We start from the raw sequence: 25,635 nt of genomic DNA, 5'->3' as shown, positions 1-25,635 counted from the left end.
TACAGCCGCCGAAGGCAGCCGAGCCGAAGGCACATGCTTCGGCTTGACTGAGCCTGTGCAGTGTGGGGCTAGTTAATGGCAGCAGGACAACCCTGCCCAGGAGGTCCACTGACAAACGTCAAAAAGCCCAATTAATAACGCTACCACTGATGCATTTTGGGGTTCCACACCTTCCTCAGAGTGGCAGCAGCATCATTAAAACTCCTATGTAACACAATGAGACCATCTAAATCAGCAGTCGCCAACCTTTCGGACCTCATGGACCACTAAATTCATAATTTTAAATCCCGCAGACCATATATAAATATATTCTCACACACACATAAATATATGTGTGTGTATAATATATATATATATATATACACATCCAGCGTATATGAGCACCAGGTCACAGCAAGCAGCCATCCCGGTACTACATTCTTAGCAATGGTTAGACAAAAGGCCATACACACCAAAAAGCACTCATAATATCAGAAACAACATCAAGAATAACTGAATGTGTGTAATGACGACTACTGGTTCTTTTTATTGTTGAATTATATCTGTTCATTTCTTTGCAAACAATGTACATTTCTTTGCAAATGAGAGATAGGATGTTGATAACAGATTGAAATAGTCTCCATCAGATTAACCTATTCAGTGCCTGTCTAAACCACCAAAACTTGATGATAGATTGACCACGGTTTGAAATGCTTCTTTGAAATATAGCAGCCAGAATTCCATTAAAGTGACCCTGTTACCAGACCATTCATTTCAACAACAATCATAGCCTAAGAATATATGTGCATTTAATCTAATGTATTGCATATTGTATACCTGTAAAAACCTACATTGTTTAGGCATCTAAAAGCCCTGAGACTGCTGTTGGACGCCGCCATCTTGGATGTGATGTCAGCAACCACAGCAGAACCAGAGATGTCACTCAAGTGAAACTCTATAGCAGAGGTATGCAAACTCTGGCCCTCCAGGTGTGTTGGAACTACAAGTTCCATGATGCATCTGCCTCTGGCAGTAATGTCTGTGGCTGTCAAAGTCTTGCAATGTTTCATGGAATTTGCAGTTGCACCAAAGCTGGAGACCGGAGTTTGCTTATCCCTTAAAAGGAGAACTAGGAGGTGAATGATTTCCACTCATCCTCATAGTTAGAGCCGACCTGTGACAAAGAAGTCGTCACAGGTCGGCTCTATTGATTGCAAAGTGAGCAGAAACATGCAGCCAATCCACTCACTATCAGATTGTCTCCCTGCAGTGACAGTGAGAGTCGACTGTCAGTCACTGCTCCCTGCAGGGATTCCGCCCTCTCCTCTCCGATCCTCCAGCGCTGAAAGGAGGAACGGATGGGGAGGGCACTGCTGGCTCTGCCTCTGGATAGGCAGAGCCAGCCGTCACTCACGCAGCTGGGTGGATCTCAACAGTATTGTCGTGATCTGTCCTGGCTGCGGCACTTTAAGTATATCGCATACTGAGTTTTGAGTCACGGCAGGAGGTTAGTATACGTTCTCCCGTGACCAGAAAGAGAACTATGGGAAAAACACTTACCCCATAGTTCTCTTTTAGGTATTCTCCTTCACTCCCCCAGCAGCTACACAAAAGGTTGTGTAGGGAGGTGTAGAGAGGCAGAGGAGCTGGGCCAGCACTGGGCTATACTAAGGAGTTGACTCTTCCCTTCTAACAAGTTCAAGGTACATTGCAAGTGAATACCAAGTTACGGGCAGAAAGGACAAATGCTGCAAGTAAGCATTTAAGATACTTTGTTTTTCTGGCCTTTTACCTGCATTTTGAAGTTGGTGACAGGGTCTCTTTACTGTTGATGGATATACTCATAGAAGGAATATTTAACAGTAACATTATTTTAAGGTAACAGTAATGATAAGCACTGGATATAATAGCCAAGTATGGGTTGCTTGGCTAGCAGGTGTCAGGATGATGCAGTACTTTAAATGTATAATGGTGTAATTCCAGATTTGAAAGGTGATATGTTATCAGGAGACAGGATGTGCACTGCTGACCTCTGTGTGCAGTGGACACAGTGCGACAGAATGGGGAAGTTGAACCACACACATCACTGTGTTAAGAACAGCTTTTGTCTGTGTATGAGCAATGTCGCACAATTTCACCCGAGCAAACAATTCATTCTGGCAAATGTTCCTCCCACATGATGTCAGAGTGACCTATGTGTACAGAAAGACTTGGGAGCAAAGAACTTACTGAGATACACAATAACACATACAACCACATCTGTCTGTATCAGAGTTATAAAAGGGAAACTATGAGGGTTTTGGGTCAAATGTATTTTTGCCGTTTTCCCCATTTTTGACCTATTGTTTTATATCTGGGTTTTTTTTTTTACTATGCTTAATATTTGGTTTTAAAAAACATTTAATACATGGCAAAGGCTTCCCGAATCACTATGGGTACCTAATAAAAGGTAGGCTCACTGCTCTGATGACTCATTGCAGTTCTTGCAAGGGACCTTTAGCAATTACGCATATAACGTATATATGCAGCAGTGTGGCTCGTGGACCTTAATGCAGAGCTACTGTATATACACTGAGTGGCCAGATTATTATGACCACCTGACGTTTGTAGGCAAATTAGCTATAATTAGCTATAATTTCACGCTGAAGTTGCTAGAGGGCCAAACCATTATAAATAGGGAAACAGGTTGTTTACCACGACAGTAGATGTGATTTTTTTTCTGAAGATATGGGTAAACAACGCGATTTAACAGCCTTTGAACGTGGGATGATTGTTGGCGCTCGGAGCCATGGAGCGAGTATCCGCAAAACAGCAGAATTCGCTAAATGTTCAAGAGCAGCTGTTGTTAAAGTGTTTAAAGACTAGTGGACTGTCAGCCGAAAATCTGGGTCTGAACGTGCGAATTGTGGCCGTCAGCGACTAGTCAATGTTAGGGCAGAACGGATAGTGGCAAGACTGGTACAAGACAACAGAAGGGCGACAGTGCATCAAATTACTGCAGATCTTAATCAGGGATCCTCTCAAATGATCTCTGAACGCACTGTTCGCCGTTCACTGCATCGTATGGGATATGGAAGCCAAAGGCCTGGTCGAACACCTTTGCTGTCTGCAGTTAACAAGATAAAACGTCTCCAATTCGCACAGGAACACAAGGATTGGACAGTTGAGCTTTGGAAAAAAGTCATGTGGTCCGATGAATCACGTGTCCAGTTTCATCATGCAGATGGCAGAGTGAGAATTTGGTGGAAACAGCATGAAAGCATGCACCCCACATGCATGAGTACAACCCTTCAAGCTGGTGGGGGCAGTGTTATGGTTTGGGGCATGTTTTCCTGGCATGATTTGGGCCTTTTAATTCGTGTGGAACAACGTCTGAATAGCACAACATACCAAAGTATCGTTGCTGATCAAGTTCATCCTATCATGTTGATGGCATATCCCAATGGAGATGGCTTCTTCCAACAAGACATAGCATTTAGGAGAGTACGAGTAAATCACCTAAATACTCGGTATTGGCACCGATTCTAGTATTGGTGCATCCCTAGTTAAGATCCAGGTGAAGGGTCAGCAGGTGGTAGCAAGGGGTAATTATGCTAATGATGCCAAAAGGAGACTGACACCACCAGCTGGTTGGATAGAAGACTGCTTCATTATATACAATATTTCATATTTACCCGACTAATCTAAATTACATCAAAAATGTATTTTCTCTTAGTCCTTACTATAATAAACAGAGAACGGAAAAACTACAAAACTACTATGCATTCCTTTAAGGAGATTGACAACATGCGGGTCTGCAAGGTACATATCTAAAATTACAAGTCCCCAGCTGCATACTCTCCTTTCCATTTCTACCTCTCCTCTCTTAGCAGCTGCTGGAGGAAAGAAGAAGCCCTGTGTAAGCACCAAGTTGTGACTTGTAAATAACACCGTGCTAAGGACCCTCTCTCCCCGCCACCATCAATGTAATCCCCTACAGATTACTTACACAAAGTCCTATTGTGGGTTAGTAGGAGGGATGTTCTTCCTGAAGAGAGTGTTGTGGAACATAGCAATAATGAATTTTGTGTGACTTGCTGTGTGTAAGAAACCGCATGGAGGGTGTTTCCTCATCATCAGCAGGTGTGTTCCAGGATCACCAGTTTACTGACAAAAATCAGTGGGAAGGAGTAGTAGATTACAACAATATCTAAATGAAAAACTGAACTGAATCCAACGGTAACCTCTGCTCCCCTTATGCATTTCACAATTTTGACCAAAAAAAGTACCTGGATAAGAGATTCCAACCTTTCCATGTTCCTAAAATTTTACTTGTTAGTAGGGATGCACCAATACTGGTTTTTCATTACCGCCCGCCCGGCTTCCCGATTGGCCGGGAAGGCGGCTTCGCACCCAATCCGCAACGATCTGGCTGTTTGGAGATTTCCTCTGACAGGCAGTGCCGGGAGGGAACATAGAGCCGGCTTCCCAGCCAATCAGGAAGCCGGGCAGCAGGTAATGACTCGCCGCCTGGCTTCCTAATTGGCGGGGAGGCTTGCTCCATGCTGATAGGCTGGGAAGCCGGCTTTCCGGACACTTAGCATCAAGCCAGCCAAAAAGCCGAGCCATTACACGCTGCCCGGCATCCTGATTGGCCGGGAAGCCGGCTCCATGCTCCCTCGCTTAACTGGCAGTCACAAGAAATCTCCCTCTGACCGGAAGTTCCGGTATTGGGGGTAAGTATCGGAGCATTTGGGCGAGTACAGGTACTCGCCCAAATACTTTGTATCGGCACAGATACTAGTATTGGTACACCCCTATTTGTTAGTGTGCCTTGGTGCACAAAACTCTATAAAATAGAAGGCACCTGTATAATAAAGGGTACCTACCTCCCTGATCAAACAAAAGAACCTCATTAAATTAGAATTGAGATTCAGGAGGGGAAAGGTTTCAATGTTAAAATACAGTTAGGAGCAGATTTATACTCCATTTGCATAGCAAATAGCTATGCAAATCTCATTCACATAGCGGTTTGCTATGCGAATGGTTTATAAATCAACATAGAAAACAAGATGTCACCAGCACACTGAAGGAATGTGTTCAAGCAAACCTGTTTTGGGTTTGTTTTTTTACACATATTGTCACAAGGTTTGGCTAATGTTTCGGGACCACTCAGGGTCCCTTCCTCAGGCTCAGTTTGTCTTACTGAGCCTGCGGAAGGGCCCCTGAGTGGTCCCGAAACATTAGCCAACCTTGTGTCAATATGCATCAATAAAAGACATTTCCTTGAACACATTCCTTCAGTATGCTGGTGACATCTTGTTTTCTATGTTGATCAAAGCGGCACCATATGAAGTCATTTCAGCACCCAACTCAAGGGGGTTACTGGTAAGGAGTGCGGAGGGATACCTATTGAACTGGTTTACAAATTACCCCCTCAGTGTATATCAGTGCTATGCTGGTCATTGCATTCATCAAAGTTGCCTGCTATATAGACATACTATAGGGTTACTAGCCATACACTAGAGTGTCCGCAGGAGGCTCTGTGCCTGGGAGACTGACACCCACAATAGCCTTATTAACTGCTTGAAGACCAGGTGTTTACACCCCCTTCCTGGCCAGGCCATTTTTCAGTATTCAGCGCTGCGGTACTTTGACATTTATTCCGTCATGCAACGCTGTACTGAAATGAATTTTATACCATTTTTTGGGGACAGATAGAGATATTTCTTTTAATTGTTTTTAATCACCACTGCGGTACTTAGGAACAATTACTGAAAATTTGGGGAAAAAAACGTTTTTTTTAACATTATGTTAGGAAACATTTATTATTACCCAGTTTTTTGGTCAAATATAAAAGAGACAGGGTCACATCGGGTAAATAGACACCAAACATGTCAAGCTGGCCATAGGCGACGCTTTAAAAGCTTTTACCGCTCATCAGTTTAGTGTCATCAGTGATTGATGGCCCTAGAATTATTGCTCCCACTGTGGCGTTTGCGGCAATATGTAACATGTGAGGAGTAATGGGCGCAATCGTCGCTTTTTCGCGTATGCACCCCCGACGCATGTTTGCATGCGTGTATGTATGGGTTTTTTCCACTAAACTTTATTGCCATCATATACGGGGGCTAATAAAACACCCCCTATGTGATAGCAAAATACTTGACAGGTCCTCTTTATGGAGACATCAGGGGTCTCCAAGACCCCTAATGTCACCTAGGACCCCCCAAAAGAAGCTGATGAAGCACAGATCTGCTCCATCAGCTTCTTTACAGCTTCTGAAGCTGGAGAGTGACACAAGAATGCGGAAGTGATGTAAAATACAACACTTCCGCATTCTTGCGGACCGGAGGGAGCTCGTGTACCGATCTCCCTCTGATCCCCTGTGACAGAGGCACCATGCTGATCCCGGGCTCGCACTGGGCACAGCGGAGCCTGGGACCAGCGAGACAACGACCAGGGGGGGGGACCGCGGAGTGGGGGGGGCACACCGATCCTTTCCCCATACAAGCGATCCGCCGGCTATATAAAGACGCCCGCTCAGATCTAGAGAGCTCCCGGCCGGCCTTTTTTATACAACGGCCGGCCCGGAGGTAGTTAAATAAGGCCAATAGTTTAAAGAAAAAAAAGAGAATCAGGGTTTTTACCCATAGTGACCCATTAGGCTTCATCTTTTATTTTCAGGGAAAATGTAACAAGGAATCTAATTACTCATTATAGACAACCACTCTCAATATTCTTAAGAGCATAGAGAAATTTTTCTAAACAAACGCACATCCAACTGCGCATTTTGAGCACATAGATCTTGGTCTTGTATATCTACCGTATATAGGCGAATTGCAGAGACAACCTTTGCTAGCAACCAATGTAGGGCTGCATGTAATGATTATTTTCATAATCTATTAGTTGGCCGATAATTTTTTCGATTAATCGGATAAAAAAAAAAAAGAAAAGATTTAAATACCATCCTTAATTTAAAATAAAATACACAAATGCAGTGTTACAAACAAAGTAAACTGCATGCATACGTTTTTGCAATCGCACTGCACTGGAACGCACGGCATTGCGGTACCGTGTGTTCCAGTGCGGGTGATCCCACCTTAGGGTGGCAGGCGCACTTGGGGTGCCATTGAAGTGAATGGCACTGCAACGCACCTCCCGCAGCAGAATTTGTCCGGCCGAAACCGAAAATGACTTTTTTCCCACCCTTTCTAATTGTTTTTTTAAGAATTGTATTGTAAGCACATGGCGCTTAAATAGTTTCAGCCCGGGAATGACAGCTGCCAGTGGCAAAATTCTGCAGATGGCAGCTGAGTGTAAATACAGCAGGTGGTGGGCTGGTGCAATAGCCTGCCTGTTATTGGCCATTTCAAATTGCAATAGCCAATAGCAAACTGGTTATTGCACCCGCCCACTGCATGCTGTGCCCTCCTCCCACCTCCGAGAATAGAGCTAGGGGGATCCAACCAACTAATTGATAAGGAGGATAGTTGACAACTATTCTCATTATCGATTAGTTGGTTGCAGCCCTAAAAACCATTGGCAGACAGAACACTCAATGACCGCATGCTGTATACAGGCAAATATTAAATATTACTCAGCAAACACCAATATTGATCATCACACAACACCCATGTCTGCTACCGAATTGTTTTTGTCTTGTGCACAGAGAGCGGTGCAATCATCATCACTTCCATGTATACAGTCACTAGGACTAAACCAAAACACAGGAGGGCCCCAGTGCAGAAATTACACATGCATCCCCTATTTCTCGGTCTTGGAATCATTTACTAGAGCACAACTAAGAAAGCTGAAAATCCTCAGGCCCAAATCACCATCAGCTCCTGGAATCTATCGAGTAATTACAGTAAATTCTCATTTGACTAATATAGACACATGTAGACATCACATAAAACAGAAATACACTGATTTTTATAGCGGTGGGATGATTCTATTCCATATCCATACTTGCATTTTAAAAGTACTTTATTTACAGGAATATTTCACAAACTGTAATCATCAGTGTGAATATATATATTTCAATATCACCAGAGTGACCTTAGCCATCCAAAATGATTGTATTAAAAAAGAGAAACTCAACTGAAGTTTACAGAAGATGGCTGGCAGTCAGCTTTTTATTGCAGAAGAGATATTGGGGGGAATTTATCAAAACTAGAGCAGACAGAACCTGGAGCAGTTTCCCAGGGCAATCAATCAGCTTCTCCCTTTAGTCAGCCCTGTCCAACGTCCCACCCAGCTCACCTATGGCACTGGTTGCAAGCAGCTTAGCGGGACGCAAGCCAGAGTGTCCCGGCTCAGCTCCTGGCAAAGCGATGAGGTCAGTGAGCCGAGCAGGAAGCTGCAGCACGCGCTGTGGCCGCCCCCCCTCACCCCCTGGCTGCTCCTCAATGAGATGCCACCTGAGGCAACCACCTCAGACTGATTCATTTTAGGGCAGCAATGCCCTGATGCTTTCCCTCCCCTTCTCAGCACATGCGCATTGCAACAGTGCTTTATTCGCCGCAGTGTTTGGACCATGGCTGCTTATGAGAGAGTGGCTGGTCTACTTTATTAATGCGGACCAAAAAACAGATGTATTGGATGCTCATCTGCATCGAACAAAGTCTTATAAAACAAGCTATTTATGAGCATGTTAAGGGCTTTCCATCAGCAAGACAAGCTTAAGCATTCTCATTGCTTTAATTAAACACCTCATGAGAATGTTGTGCAAGATCTTCAATTCATTACTAGGCTCGGATCCTAACACACTAACTTGCAACTGAAAAATCTGTCCATGAAGCAGAACAGAATTACATGTGACTTGTGAGCTAACACCTTGCATAGCCAGTTCTTCAAAGCAGCTAATAGAAGTGACAAAGATCTGGGGGAAGTATTCAAAGGAAACGTGTCATGCCACCAACAACAGCAGGATGTCATAAAATATCTAGTGGCTTTGAAGATTTCATGGCCATTCCCGGAAGATCAGGGAAAAGATCAAGAAGTCATTCAACTCTGCCTAATAAGATCAGTTTACATGATTACACATGTAAAAGAAACATACTGCATATCAATAAGGAGGTGCTCAAACTTTGGAAAAGTAGAGCCCAACTGATGGCATACCATTGATCAGGAGCTCAAAAAGGATTAACTAAGGGCCGGTGCAGACCTGGGCCATCCGGGACGCGCGTGACTTTAATGGGGTTACAGCCACGTGGCAATTGCAGAAAAAAGGTACATGTACCTATTTTGCGACTCACGCCGCTTAACAGTTTTAGGTGTGAACCTGGCCCTAAGCTTATATACATGTATCGAATTTTGGCTATTTCCTAATGAACCAGCCAGAGTTCGCACAGTGGGTGCCGCTGTTTGCATCCTTCCACCCAGCATCCCTCGATCAGCTGCTCGAAGGAGCCGCTAGCAACCAATCAGCCATCAACCAACCATCTGCAGTCAGAATACAATGCAAACAGTGGGGGAAGCTTTGCTATTTTATAGACATGTGTATACCCGACTTGAGGCAACCATAAATAGCCAGATAAAAGCAACAGGTGCACAAGAACTTAAAGCAATTCTAGCATTGCAATAAGCCAAATCTGACCTAGCAGCTAGAGGTGCTTCAAAATGCACAGGGAGATCTTAAATAAAAGTCTGCCTGGGAGAGGGGCCCAATCCTTAAAAAGATTCTGTCACTTTGCCCATTCGTGCTTGCTCTCCTCCTCACGCACATTCCTACTGGTCTATGAGAAAGCCCTTCACAGTGATGGGCCTATTTGGGAGAAAGGAGCAGGCAAGCCCCTGGCACCACTCTGAAGTGCCACTGCTTTGCCCATTCAGAAAAGACCAGCATTCTGATAACATCGCAGACGGCAATGAATGCTGCTGCACGTACAGTATGTGCAGGTATCTCAAGGTGTCTGCACTGTTTACCTTCTTAGTATTTTTTTTCCCTCTCATTTAGATTTAAATCAGAAAAGGTTTGCATGATCATTTCTGCAACCACCATTAAGATAATTACGGGTACAAAGGCCAGGTTTGCCTGTTGAAATACCATTGGAAAAGGTCATATGAATTTTACAGTTCCGAAATGTCCAAAGGACAAGGCAATTAAAAGTGACATCACAGCAATTCATCTCATTTATCACAAAGTGTTTGTGTGGATCCCCAGCGTAACAGGACATGTAATGAGAAAGTCCTCCCACACGCTAGTGCTGACAAGTACACAGCACATGCCTGCATACACGCCCGTTATCTGTGGAATGTTTTCCATACCAGAGCACATACACACACCACACTTACACTGGAGATATAAAGCACAAGCAGCTTCTTCCAAATTCACAAATCCTGCAGACTCTGAAAGGCCACATTCCATCTCCGAGCTTGTGGGAGGCTAAAAACATTGACAATACAAACAAGATAAACTGTATGTCAAGTCATATTGCATAATGCAAAGGTGAAAGCACTTTATATATAAAGCCGATGTCTGGATAGAAGATCCCTACACCCTTTATCCTGACCCATGTTCTATCACTAAATAAAAAACCCTAATCTAAAAGCACATTTAGGGCCTGTGTCGATGGCATTGGTTGCATATAAGTTTGAGAGTCTTCTGAGCTCCTTCAGAATTCATTGATAAGTAAATTTGACCTGCTTCTAGCAGAGTTTGCATTTCCATAGACGGGTATGGGAATGCAAAACCTGTTTAACATGTAGCCACCATCACCTTTTGTGAGGTGGCTACTACACATTTAGTGATTGCCAGAGCTGTAGTCAGCTGGATTATAGTTTGCATTTATCTGGTTAATTCCAGGTGTCTGGCATGGACTGTACCCCCCTGGGTGGAGTGTGACTGCTGTATTGTGGGACAGCCAATAAGGTCTAGCAGCCAATCACTGAATTTCTCTCAATCAGTGGTGCATGCCGGGATAGGGTACATATACTGGAGGGAATTGCCATGTGCTCAGACCAGTTCGGGACCAGCCATGGATTAGTTCAGGACTGGGTGCTGTCCAGCTATCCCCAGGCTAGGCTTGAGGCCTGGGGTGGGCAGATGCTGGAGTGTGGGTAGTGTTTTACTAGGCCTCCAGGATGGAGGAGGCCTGTACTGTTGTTAGAGAGGAGGAGAACCAGGAAGATGATGGCTACTGGAGGTGCCTAGAACGTAGAGGACCTCAGGAGCAAGTCTGGTGTCTATGTACTCATTCCCTGCTCATCTGCTACTCAAATTACTACTCGCTGTACCAATATGGATCTAAACCGAGATGCTAAAAAGGTCTGCTGAGTCTGGAGTCTATGTCTGTCACACCCTGGATGTCTAGGAGCCCTATATCCTCTCTCCCCAGTATGAAGATGTTAATAAAACTTATCAGGTTTGTGGGCACTAGAAGAGGGCAGTTAAATGCTAATGGGGCAGCTGAAGACCAAATCCCCTTGACAACTAGTGATGACCCGGATTATTCTGGCGGCTCGTGGGTGAGCGCAACAAAAGCAAATCAAAAGTCCACACAGGCCCTTATACACCTAAATGCATGGTGTAGTGATGTGTCACGTCTCAAGTCTGCAGAGTTGGGATGGGTGTCCTTCTTTGGGTGCCCATATCCCATGGACTGTCCAGACAAAGAATATTTAGGCAATTGACATTCCCTAGCCACACACCCGATCATGTCCACCATGATAAATTAAGACGAAAAATGATAATGTATGTACAGTCAAAATGATTTGTTCTGTATAGAGCGGTGAGGGGTTAGAACCCCTTTTACTGTCTGTGACCCTGCTAGGGAAATTTATACTTGGTCACCACTGTCAAGGGGACCAAAAGCAAGAAAATACAACACTTTAAGTGGTCACCAGAGCAGGAGAAGAGGGGAAATCTTGCAATGGGTACACATTCTCCACTGACAGCTGCCATGAGGGCATTTCCCTCCATTTTGAAAAGATGTTCTTTTACTTCCCGTCTACCAGACAGGAAGTGAAGGATAATATTCTCAATGGTACAAAGATGGTAAACAAAAAACTGACAGAGGTTTTCACCATCTCCTGATGCAGGGAAAGACAACCTTGGTATTCCAACTGTTGTGGAACTACAGGTTCAATGAGGCACATCCACATCCATTACTCCCAGAGGCATGATGGCCAGTTCACACCATAAATAGTGCGTTCCAGAGCGGTCAGGCTCTGTAACGCATTGAATTGCATTCCGGCCGGCTTCCTGCGTTCAGGGGCACAAATGCTGCAAGCACTATTTTTGCAGATTGCACTGGACCGGAGCGCAGGCACTGATGTGCCACGCGTTTGGGTGCAGGCAGCGTGGCTGCGGTGCCATTGACTTCAATGCACCGCCACGACCCCTACCGCCCCTGAACGCAGGGAGCCAGCTGGGTTGCAATACAGTGCATTGCAGAGGATGACCTCTCTGGAACGCACTGTTTGTGGTGTGCACCGGCCCTAACACCCCATGAAGCTTTTTTCACCACTGCTTTCATGTTATATTAGCACATACAAATTGCATTAAATGTTACATCATTTGCAATAGCTATGTAAACAACTTTGATATATAAATAGTACATTTATTTACACTGGGCTCCATACCAGAGCTAACAGGACATGGAGTAGGAGAGAGGGACAGAGGGATTTGGTAAAAAAAAGAGTGACAGTAGGGAACGATGGTGTCAAGTAATGGGTGCTCATAATACCTGTACTATCACTGCAGAAATAAAAATAAAAAGTAAGGGCCCATTCAGACTACTGTATAGGGGTAATGTGGTAAAATGTGCACTTCAACTCACTTTACTGCAACACAATGGGGGGAATTCATAAAAACATGAGCAGACAGAATCTGGCGGAGTTGCCCATGGCTGCCAATCAGCTTCTGTCTTCCGTTTGATCAGTTAAGCTTCGAAAATGAAAGGGGCAACTACTCCAGTTTTTGTCCGCTCCAATTTTTATGAATTCCCCCCCATAGAGGCATTGTGACACAAAACTAAGTGCAGTGCATTGTAGTGCCACTCATTTTGAATGTCACCCAGTGCACTTAAGTAGCGTACTGCAAAGAACTTGCATTGTGCCACAGAATGTGAATCATATATGCATTGCTGTGCGCTGCATTATAAAAATTGGTACACAATTATTAAAATTGCCGGGCATCAGCAGCCCATTCAAAATTAATAGACTTCCTTAAGACAATGCATGTTAACTTGCATGTACATGTACCTTACATGTACCTTTTTTTTGCAACACACGACGTGTGGCTGTTTTAGCTGTGATCATGTTCGATTGCACGGGCAAAATCAAGGCGGGAAACCGCACAATCTGCCTGGCGCAACTGTGGTGCCATTAGAAGATAATGGCACCGCCAGCACGATCGGCAGTGTTGGGCTATTCCGTGACTGCCATCCACGCGGTTTCGTGCATGACTGCCACGGATCGACATAGTGTGAACCTGGCCTTAGAAAGATATAAAAACAAGTATCTTTCCAGAGTACAACACTGGCAACAAGTAACATGTTGCAGAGCTACAGACAAATATAGCTCAGGGTGCATGGCAGATGAGAGACAGGAGGCATATTGGTCTAGGCCTCACTGTGGCTGTCTCTATGCAGGCAGCATATCTGCTTTCTGCATTCACTGCTCTGCACATCAAAAGGCGTCCGGGCATTTTTCACACTGAAGCCGCGATTATTTCAGCTGTTGTTTTCTCACAGCTTTGCAGCTGTTTAGGTACCAATGACACACTACAGGGCTGACAAACGTTATCACCAGAGACGCTGCACAATTCTACCTAATCCTCAATTCAAATAATGCTGGAAAATAGGAGCTCTACATCCCTTCTCTCCGATTTAATAAATCGGAGATGTAGAGATGCTGCCCATAGCAACCGGATTTCATTCTATCTGGGCGGTTGCTATGGACAAAGATTCAAACTTTCCTCAACTTTTTAAAAATGTAATAAAGCTGGGGTAGGTAACCTTGGCACTGCAGCTGCCGTGCTACTACAAGTCCCATGAGGCATTGTAAGACTGACTCCCCAGTGGCAGAGGCGTAATGGAATTTGGCATTCCAGCAAAGCTGGCCCTGTAATAGGACCCAAACTGCCCTGCCCTGTTTTTGTGGAGCTTTGGGAGTCTGTGACTCTGCAGAGGCCAAGGATTTAATCCCAAATTGTCCTTTTCCTGCAATTTGAAAGCTGTCGGGGCAAAGTCTCTGTCACACACATGAGGATGTGGCATAGTAGGGGCACTTCTACTTTAGAATATTTGCAAATGTTGCAATCTGGCTGTGTGTAGAACATTGTGCATTGGTGCTGAGCACAGGGGACACAACGGAATGCTTTCTAATGGCGGAGATGTTTATGGTAAGACATACATTTGTAATAAATTGTCACATCTGAAGAATAAAAGTAAAAACTGGCTTACTGCCAAAATTCGTGTATCTACAACCAAAAACGTGCTGCTTAAGGGCAGGTCCGCACCATTTTCCAGACAAGATCTGGAACGCAGTGCATTGCGGTTTGCTGCGTTTTTACCACGTTCGGTGGCTAGGTTTTTTTTAAACCTGAAAATAGTCTTACAGGTGCGTTTCAGTGCATTTGTATGCATTTTTTATGCTTTCTATGTGTTTCAGTGCATTCAAGACCAGACAAAATAACAAGCAGTACTTTTTTGGTCTGGTACGCCATGCGCTCTGCAGAGTCGCAGACTCCCAAAGCTGCAAACGGGGGCCAGAAATAGCATAGGGATACATTAGGATCCAGAATGGTCTGGTCTGGAGATATGGATGTGGTGTGAATGGGCCCTTAAAAGGAAGAACCCCTGTCACCTTTCACTGTCTGTTGTCTCTATGGGACATGAGTTGTGGGAAAGCCTCCCCAATAGGACAGACGAGAAAAAAAAAAACGGACAGGAGTTTTAGGCTCCATTCACACATTAGCGGTTTTCCGCGTGCAACGCGCCAAGCATAAAAAAATAATGCTTTTCAATGCAAGTTGTTCACACTAGGGCGCCGTCCCGCAAAAACGTCCTAACACAATTTTCTGGGCGGATTCCAGCTATAGTAATAGTATTTGTATATTTCTTCCAGATCTGTGCAGTAATCTAGCATGAAACTCTGCCACAGTGAGGGAGCTTCCTGTAATAAAGACCAGTTACTACTGCTCTCTCTCTTTGTGCAGGGTGACTGGTCTGGTCTCCACCCCCTTGTGCTTGACCTGCTTTGCCTGCAATGCAAAACACATCTCAGTAACATGTGCGGTGTCCAAAGAAAGGCAATGCAAAGTAAGGCAGGTCATACTCAGACCCAGAGCCGTCACTGCAGTAAATTGGAATCTGCTGACCAGTGTCCGACTTTAAATGCACCAGTCTACATGAGCCCCTACTATTAGTCAATAAGGGCCACTTATCACAGTCAAGGGCCAATATTAAGCCTTAGGAGGCAAAGGTCAGTGGACCAGGCTCCTAAAATAGTAAGCAGGGTAAATTTTTGTGTACCAGAACGGCTGGGCACCTGGGTGTTTAAAAGGAGAAATGATCTGATGCTGAGGCACAGGGGCTGGTGTATTCCTTTTAGATTGTAAGCCCTCAGGGGCAGGGTCCTCCTTACCATCTTGTCTTGTATTGTGACTGTAATGTCTTCCTTATATTGTAAAGCGCTTTGCAAACTATTGGTGCTATATAAATCCTGTATAATAATAATAATAATAATAATAATTCCTCAAGCCAGGGTCCCTTTAGCTATTGCTGCAATACTTCCTGAAAATAAAACAGCATAAAGAATAATTTGACGATGTTTGGAGGGGCTATTTAAAGCCCAACTCTATGCGTGCCACCCCCATCCTCAACTAGAGCATCCCTTCAAAATAAGGTCTGCTCCAGTGACGTCACAGGTCCTCTTCACCCTCTGATGGTCAGCGGATCCTAAATGCTACAGGGAGCACTGAGACACAATGGCGTGTCACCATTCTTTGCAGCATTCTTCTGTGAGTCTAGAGCAAGAGGTGGAGCTTTGATGCCAAGGGCTCACAGGAAAGGCGTTGAACGACGCTTGGCGTCAGTTAACTTGAAGCATAAGTGGCAGAATATCACTGGATCTGGGAGTTCTGCAGCCCAAGCTGGCCACGCTTGAGTTGTGATTTTAAAGGACAAAGTAATTAAAAGGAAAAAAAATATGTATAATGAATATAAATGCAACGGTTTGCGTTGCCCCAGAAGAGTTTGTTGCAATCAGCACACGATAACAGCGTCAAAAGGTATGCAAAAGGTAACAAGCAAGTTCAGAAAACTGACTATTGAACCATCAGGCTGCCCTGTGTGAAAAGCACTGAATTAGGCCAGCACGTGATGAGCACAGAGTGGCTCTCCCAAACAATACCGCCACAGTGTTCTACTTTGTGCTGCACAGTACAGGGAATGGATTCAGAGACTGCATGGCAAAGCAGCTTTTGCCTGCACAATAGCAGACATAGTGCTCTGCACAGCTGTTTTGCTCTGCAACCATGCAGAAAATGTTAATCCGGCCAAGATAAGAAACTCAGATAGTGACAATAGGAAGTAGAACCTTTGCAAACATAGTGTCACATCAGCCTTCACGCAAATGATAAAAACACACAGAAGTGACAATAAACCACATAGCCATACTAGATTAATATCTTCAGCTGGACAAACAGACCGTATCTCATGGACAATGAGAAACAATGAGCAAAATGCTGCGCCACTGGGACCCGCTGAGATCCTTCTCCCATCTTGGCTGGATCAGATTTGGAACACGCAGGGTGAAATAATTGCCATCTTTTCTACACAGAAAAGGGAATCGCTGTCCGCTTGCAGAGCGACTGCCTTGAAAAAACGTCAATGTGCAATAAGATGAATCACTTCTGACGCTGCTCACGTGGATTACTGCATAACACATTCACATAACTTTACTGCCCACTGTTTATAAACGGCACATACAGTTTTCTGCAAAACAATAACAATAGATACAAATCATGAAAATATTTTATAGCATCATACTACCGGTCAGCCCCCATTCACACCTGAGTGATTTAACGCATGTTTCCATGTTATTTTACCGTGCCCATTCACATCTGAGCATTGTGCTCTCACTCTACGCTCAGAAAAAGTGCAGGAGCTTCTTTGGGACAGGATTGTAGGGTTATGGCCCAATAGAATTCAGCTGGAGTGCCTGAAAAACCACGCTTAGCACATTTTGTTTTGCACATGATCTCATCTAACACTTTCCAGCTTTCCATTGGCTATAACAAAAATGCTCAAGTCAGAAATTATGCAAAAAACATGCAACAAAATGAGTGTACAAATGTGTAAGAAAAATGCTTGAAAAACGTCCAAAGACGCGAATGTTACCTTAAATTGGTATGTTTTTTTTCTGCTTGCTGCCACAAATTCTACATAGATAGTATTACTGAGCAAACAAGACCACAAAAAAATAAAAAATGAGGGTTCCATTGTGCACTAACAATTTTATATGTTCTGCTCTTGCATGAGCTGTGCCACTAATTAGCATGATGTAGTGAACCAAATGGGCAAAAGCACATGTGTGATGGTTTGGTGCACTGAAGTGCAGCTCTCCCGTGGCAAGGAAAGCAAGTAAATGTGATAAGCAGTTGCATTTTGGCTTTGATCAGGGGTGGTTGCTGAGATTTACACTCAAGTGACTTCCATCTGCCAGCTCTTACAAAGTGCAATGGTCGCTTCGCCAGGCTTTGTGCTGTATTAGGCCAAATGCTGTAGGCCAGGATCTGGCCTCCCCTGTCATGGAGTTCAACTGCTCCTCCTCCAGAATAGGGTTCAACTTGGGCACAGAGCTGCCATGTGAACACTGCATTTAAAAGGGGAAGTCTACCTTTTAGAAAAAAAATAGTAAATGCACCCAATGTGCAATTATATTTTTTGCATTGAAGCAATTGAAGAATGAATGGACAAGTGCAATATCACCACACTTGTACACCCATAGAGAACTACAAGCCCCCCCCCCCCCCGTTCTTGCAGTGTTAGCTAATAGGATTTGTAGTAACTCCACTCACAGATCCTGTCAAAGGATTTGTGATTGGATGACGCAGTTGTGTGGGTGAAGCCATGCACAGTCACTCTGAATTCAAAAATGAACACCAGACTGCAGGGAGAAGAACCCTACGATTCAGGTAAGTGTGTAGGGGGGTGCGATTTGACCCTGGACATAGGTGTAACATGAAACATGTTCAGAAAGGTAAACTTAGCCTTTAAAGCGGACTTTTACACTCAAAAATCAAACTCTACCAATGCACCCCTCTATGTATGATAATTAATAATAACAGACATATCAGGTGTAAAATGCAGTGATTCTGAAATACAGTTGCAGAGCATTCACTTCCTGCTTTGAAAAGGCAAAAAGACTTCAGTTTGGCAAAGCAATGCACACTGGGATTGCCTTGTCATCAGCAGAGCATTGCTGGGAAATCTCATCTGTAATCTCACGAGATCTCAGGGAAAGGCATTTCCCTCCACTGAGATGTACATGGTCACATGTCCTAGTCACATGTCTAATCACACGTGCCAGAAATGCAGGAAGTAAAAGGAATGCTAGTTATCTGCCCATACATGGCCAATGTAAGACCCGGGATAGAAAAGAGAAATAAGGAATGCAAAGAATACAAAGTCGGCAGTTATCTTGAAGTGTGTGTGTGTCTAGATTGTCATTACTAAACATTTCTAAAAGTGTGTTTGTTGTTTTTTTAAAGATATGGGTAAAAGGTCCACTTTAACTTCATGCCTTTTATATAAATTGTAGCCATTTTTGAAATATAAATATGCAGTTAGTGTTAGTAAAGACAGTATTAAAACACTTTTGATTTCCTCTTGCACATTTTGCAAACTTTTTTTTTTCCCCCCCTGCACAATACTAAAACCAGGCTAGATTTATAATCATCGCACACTTGCACAATTGCATCATGTTGTTAGAGACCCGCAGAGGGTCACATGCGTGCAGCAGCTTCTCCCAGTTCCATAGCACATCTAGTTTCTGCTCTGGTCTCTTTGTGACCTAATAGCAGCAACTGTCAGGGCCGCTCCTAGCTCATCCTCACTCCCCAGACATGTTTTACCGGATTACAGAGAGACGGGAAAACTGACGAGCAGAATTTTCCTGGAACAGGCGGCTGCATGCTACTAGCCAAGAATCTCTGCAAGTACAGAGAAACACATGCTCCCCTACCTATCTGCACTCCTCTGATTTACATGGAAATCTCCTCTCCGGGAAATTACAGGGAAGCAAGACTGATTTCCTAAGAAATAATCACTAACTAAATTCCATAGACTGGAACATACCAAAAACAACAAGCTCGGGGAACCTAATCCACCAACACCCTCTTATAAAGGGAACCATCCTTGTGGTACAGTGTGCAATACATGGATCAAGACTATATTTACAAAAGGAACTAGAGTGATTTACCAACACGCCACTTTACTTTCAAAACAGGAAGCTTGCTGTTGAGTATTACAGGAAACTGCAGAGTCAGAAGAGAGCGAGTGCAAGTGTAAGAAAGTACAACTCCTCTACTGTCGCTACTAAAATGACTGCATTCGTATTTCCCATGTAAGCCAATATGCTAAACAAGATGAAAGTTACCGCAATAAAAACGTTGCGGCAGAAGACACAAACATGAATAGACATGTATCCATGCTGCAGACCTACAGGGGTTGCAGAGGGTGCTGCTGAACCAGGACTGAATGCTCAACAATAAAACTTCAGCCATTTAGTTAGGTCTAGTGCAGCCTCTCTCAACAAGGGTGCTGTTGGACTCCGGGGTGCCGTCTGGCTTCCTCAGGGGAACCTTGAAATGTTTGCACAGTGTCATGCCTTTCCATGGTGTGGGAGGGCTCCTGATGTGAAGAGGGGACACTTAACTTGAAAGAAGGGGACTCGGATTTGAAAGGGGCTCCTAGCTCGAGAGGGGGGCTCTGGTGTGAAAGGAGGGGGCTCCTAATGTAAAGGGGGACCCATGTAAAGGGGAAAACCCAACTTTTTTGTGTTTTTGCATGCCCCTCACCCTTGCAATCCATACCAGATTCCTATCTGGGATAAGGGTCTGGTATAGATTGGAGGGGCCACATGCATACTTTTGAAGGGTGCAATCACTAAATATAAAAGGTTGAGATACGATGATCTAGGGGCCTCTCGACACTAAGGGACACTAATTTTTTTTTAAAATAAGCACGCTATGAACAAGTCACTTAAGCCACTTGACCAAAAATACACAATTCTGCCAGTTATCAACCTCACAGAATAGCAGAAACTGATAAATTGTCTATTATGCTATAACATGCATTTAAAAAAAACAAAAACACTTAGTAAAGCAGAATAATAAATTCAATTTGCATTTGTTTTTTTTCAATATTGTCTACGGTATTGTGCCCATCAGGGCTTCCCATAAGCCTTGCTTTTAGCTCAAGTAATGGCATGCACCGAAACAAACGCAGAGGGTTCAAAAACACATGCAGGAAGTCTGAGGTTGGAATGACTATTTCAGTAAGCAGGCCATGGACGCGAAGCACGTGCTGGCATTTTATCGCCTGCAAATAAAATCCTACACAAAGAATATGAAAAAAACGCAATGGAGAGCACGAAAGCTCGTTGTGGTTTTCACCACGGCCTCGAAGACCATGGACTGATTGCCGCAGTCACAATGTAAACGCAGTTAGTGTGTTCTTCACGTGTCGTATGATCTTTACCATGACTATTGTACGATAGGGACATAAAACTGAACTCTGCAAGGGCAGGAACGGACGTACATAGTTCAATGTCCCCTTAAAAAAAAAAAAAAAAAGCTGCGAAATTTAATTTTAAAATGCAGAACTGAGAGGACAATTAATTGATTTTTTTTTTCTTCTCCCAAATGAACTGGATTGAATTTCACAAGCAGCTTTACAACTGCAGATAATAGCAGACTCCTATGACACGCTGCAAGGCAGTATATAGGTCAAACAACAAAAGAGCAATGTAATCTTTAAACCTGCCCTAGCAAGAAGAACTAAACTACGTCGGAGAGCAGTAAAACATGACACCACCCTTGTGGTACACAAACGCAGAGGTTAAGGCTGTAGTACCACCCCCAGCACTCCCTACCCTTGTGGTACACAAGTCTAGGGGTTAAGGCTGCACTACAAGCCCCAGCACTCCCTACCCTTGTGGTACACAAGCCCAGGGGTTAAGGCTGCACTACAACCCCCAGCACTCCCTACCCTTGTGGTACACAAGCCTAGGGGTTAAGGCTGCGCTACCACCCCAGCACTCTCTACCCTTGTAGTGCACAAGTCCAGGGTTTAAGGCTGCACTACCACCCCAGTACTCTCTACCCTTGTAGTACACAAGTCCAGGGTTTAAGGCTGCACTACCACCCCAGCACTCTCTACCCTTGTGGAACACAAGTCCAGGCGTTAAGGCTGTACAACCACCCCCAGCATTCTGCACCCTTGTGGTACGAAAGCCCAGGGATTAAGGCTGTACAACCACCCCCAGCACTCGGTCAATTATTGCAAAGCATGCAAAGACCCCTCGTGCAGGGAAGGACAGTGGGAGGGAGCACTGAGCAAGCAAACAAAGTCAACGCAAGCAATCTAGGGGACAGAACTAACTCTATACAGTCTAGCAAAGGGAAACTACAACCCCAAATCACCCTTGCAGCCCACTATTTGCTGTCACCCCCAAGGCACAACTACAGTCCAAATCAAGAAGGAAGCTCGGCAGATTTTGCTTTTTACATGCATGCAATATCATAAACTAAAAGTGTTAAAGGCATACTATTTAAAGATGTGGTAGATCAACCTAAAAGAGAGAGACACGCTCGCTAAAGATACAAAAGGTCCTTTTCGAAAGGGTGTTATGCATGCTGCTTTTATATAAACTGCAGTTCTAAAGTATACAGATATCAGGCAAGAAAAGTTATATTGTACACAGGATTCGATGGGGTGATGGTTGTAACTCACCAAGTTCCAGCAAACAGAGCCACTGCTGAGCTGAGCATATCCACTCTCATGGAAAGGAGGAAGTAAACAGCACAATGTGACCATCCACCAGAATGTGCGCAAAGTGGGCTACACCGTCTAAACTGTGCTCAGTACAGGAATAGGGGGTCCACCCCAGACTCCAGGAAGGGGCTTTGGCGATAAGGCGACTGCGTTCTCCTGAGTCTTCCCGTGCAAAGGCAGAAGCTGGGTGCAGACTGAGTGGAATGACTGCATGGCTCTGACTCATCAGCTGAGCTCACTGCTTGCAGCAACAACAAAACACACACACATAAAATCCCCAGCAGTGAGAGTGCAAGAGGGAGGGAGCCACTGAGCTGTACAATTATACAACATGATGGGAACCCTCCCTCTCTACTCTAAGGAGATTACAGGGAGACCATGCAAACATCCCTTCACTGCTTGTCCTGTCATCATGTCACTTTGTATCCACCGTCACTGGGTTACAGTTACTGTATTAAAAAAGGAGGTTCTCTTGCATCCCCTTTAACTGTAAACTCTCCACTCTGCAAAGTTTGTACATATCCTCATGTATATCACAGGGCTAATGGATTTATTTTTCTGTTACTGGTATTTCTAGAGAACTATCAAGTCATTATGCAACGCTTCGCAAACTATTGATTACGCAACACTTCGCAAACTATTGATTCACATCGGTTCCTGCCCTCAAGGAGCTTACAATTGAAGTCCCCGTTCACACCATTGCGTTTTGTGAACGCATGGCAAACTGGGGGAAAAAAAATGCAATGGCACCCAAAACATGCAATGCTCTTGCAGTGCCCATTACTAGTGAATGGCACCCCAAATGTGGCCCGGAAAACTAACACAAAACATAAGGGGAAGAAAAAGCAGAACGCACAAAGCAGATTTTGCTACATGAGCTACTTTGCACGCTTTTGGCATGCATCAAGGAACCCATTGAAATTAGCGCAGATGCACGGGAAACAAACGCCTGAGAACATGCGTCACCGCAACGTTTGTTCCTGCTACGCTATGGTGTGAACGGGGGCTCAGGTCCCTATCTCACATACATATATACACGCATATACATACTAAACATGAGCCAATTAGGTCTTTTCACATGGTTGCCATCCATTCTGATCAGCAGGGGATCCACGCATAAATCCCTTGCTGATTGGTGCAGTACAGAGCGGATGTCACTTTTGCGTCACCTCCATCACAAAAAAAATAAAAAATTTAGCTGCAGTTCTGCTTTACAAGGGGCGGCCTATTTTCTGCCAAAAGGTCTGAACTGTGATCATGCTTTGTTAATAATAAATAAAAAAAACTAACTCCTAGGTTTTCAATTCTATATCCCTTCCTATCGGAAGAAAACATATACAGGTCTATTCAATAAAGAACCATCAATTTAAATATATACATACATACATACACACACACACATATACATACATATACACACACACACGCACAATACAATGTGCAATACAATAATCAGGCAATTAGATGTGTTTACCTAACAGTATTCAAATGATATCTGATTCACTGCTACTGATCCTTCATTTTCATACCGTCACTACTCATTGTTTTGCTTTAATGAGTAAGTCCCATGATCTTATATAAGTTTCAAACTGTTTGTGCATATTGGCAAGCAATAGAAGTAAAGGTGCCCACAAACACTGGATGAATGCATGGCGATCCAAACAAAATAGTTTGTGGCTGAAGGTTCTTTTTTTTTAATTATTATTTTATGCAGCATCGCTCCATATTCATTTAATTTTCTCTGCTTTGGGTGGAACAGGGCAGGGCTTGGAGCCAGGACTTCCCTTTTGCCTGGGAGCCTGGTGGGGTTATCTCACACTCCCAACCTGGCTATGATATGTGCCAAGTCTGGTTTAGAAGAGACACTGCTTGTCATCACCAGTGGTAGCATTTACCATATTCCCATAAAACATACACTCTACAACATGAACCCCCTTGTACAGTATGTCTGTACCTATAAAACTATCCAATGCACCAGTACAATATTCATTTTGTTTTTTTCTTTTTAAGTTTATACAGTTATAAACAGATGTTTCCCAATATCTCTCTTATTCTCTAGGTGGCTTCAACTGAACTGGGCAGACAGTGGTGTAAAAGAGATAAGTTACTCCTGTTGCTTATACAATCATGGGTGTCAATTTCAGCTTGAGCTATTGTGCTGTGTAAACAGGTTACAGCAGTAAGAGTAGATTAACCTGTGAACAGAAGCCAGGGACTTCACCCGCTAGCTGTAAATATAACCGTAAATATTCTTATGAAAAATGTAATAGCGGTCTAAAAGGAAATTAAAGAAGAAAAATAAACTTTACAAAGTCCTGAACAAAGAAATAATATTCAAAAACAATTAACACACATCTCTAGCTGTTGTGGAACTACAAGCCCCAGCTCTATTATATTACCAAGACTTAAATGTAGAGGTAGGTGGTTTGTGCCCAAGCACTAACAGACATCCTGTTTCTGCATAGCTGGCTCCAATTGTCTCAGCTCGGCTTCCCTGAACATCCTGTCCAGTACAAGATCAAAGAGACAGAGCAGAGTCCAGCAGCCATCCATCTACCAGTTTAGAGAAAAGCGAGCAGATGAGTGGATTGTCTTGCTGTACCTTTTTGTTTGTAGAGACACATACAGCTTACTAGCACACACAAGGGTGGCTCCATAAGACCCTGCAAGGAAAAGGGGCCTAATACAGGATATCGGGGTAGTGCTTAGGGAACCAGCTGATTCTGCAGGAAGCAGAGACTTTTAAAATCAAGAAACAGCTTCCATTGTAAGTGATCAAATCAGCATTTGAAATAGCTTAAAAACCCTTTGACTTTAATATCACTTTAATCGTAGCCCCAATGCAAGGGTGCATTTTTTTTAAATCCCCGGAGTTCTTCTTTAAGATAATACAGTTACCAAGCATTCATTGTAAGAGCTCAGTGGGAGGCCTACACATCAATTTGCTTTGCATACTCTGAATGTTACTAGGCAGTCACATAATTGACATGCAAACAGAATTGTATGTTACAGATTTAGCGAGCAAAGTGTGACTATTGTAGCACTCAGTCATTGTGTATGTGAAGTGACAGTTAGTGGAGCACTTCCCCCTGTGTGACAGCTCATTTCTGCAAGCAACCAAGTTTCACTGACAATGTGGCTTTGCTAGCACTGTATCCATCCTCTAATAACAGTACATAGCTACAGTAGACTTGTTCCACTATGCAAAGCAGTCCATGGTAGATTTAACATCTGCAGGTTTCTGTACCCACTCATGTTTGTGCAATAGCTCACGGGCTGCCGAATGTTAACATTGCTATCTTTTCCTGTAGTGTTGCAAGCATATATCCTGGCCACGCATGGGCTCAGGTTAGGGCAGGTAACTACGGTTTGACCTACTATTATGTAAAAGCAATGTATATACACTATATGCATGGGTGGTAAATGTTTAAAGTGCACCCATGGGACTCAAGGTAAAGGCATTTCTTTGAAGTAAAATACAGCTCACCATTTATGCCGGATTTATATCTGGACCTACATAGCCCAGTAAGTTTCCACTTACTCAGAGAGATGAATGTTAGGCCCTATTCACACCTAGACTAGAATCTCAATTCAAATTACCAAACTAAACGTGAGATTGTAGTCCATCATGGGAGCGAGGTTGGAGTGGTGACTACTTTGCAACACA

At 43.8% G+C, this 25,635-nt stretch overlaps 1 protein-coding gene across 1 annotated transcript in view; it reads right to left on the bottom strand.

Annotated features, from left to right (window-relative positions):
- The window catches only part of ELMSAN1 (ELM2 and Myb/SANT domain containing 1), a 72,362-nt gene extending 50,122 nt beyond the window's left edge, over positions 1 to 22,240 (bottom strand). Inside the window, exon 1 of the mRNA XM_018564893.1 lies at positions 21,927 to 22,240. The gene's annotated coding sequence lies outside the window, so the exon portion shown is untranslated. The remainder of the gene's footprint in view (positions 1 to 21,926) is intronic.
- Positions 22,241 to 25,635: the final 3,395 nt, after the last annotated feature.

Source organism: Nanorana parkeri, unplaced genomic scaffold (assembly GCF_000935625.1).
Source record: "Nanorana parkeri isolate BGI_ZX_2015 unplaced genomic scaffold, ASM93562v1 scaffold791, whole genome shotgun sequence".
NCBI classification, from domain to species: Eukaryota; Metazoa; Chordata; class Amphibia; order Anura; family Dicroglossidae; genus Nanorana; species Nanorana parkeri.
This window is presented reverse-complemented; position numbering and strand designations above follow the sequence as displayed.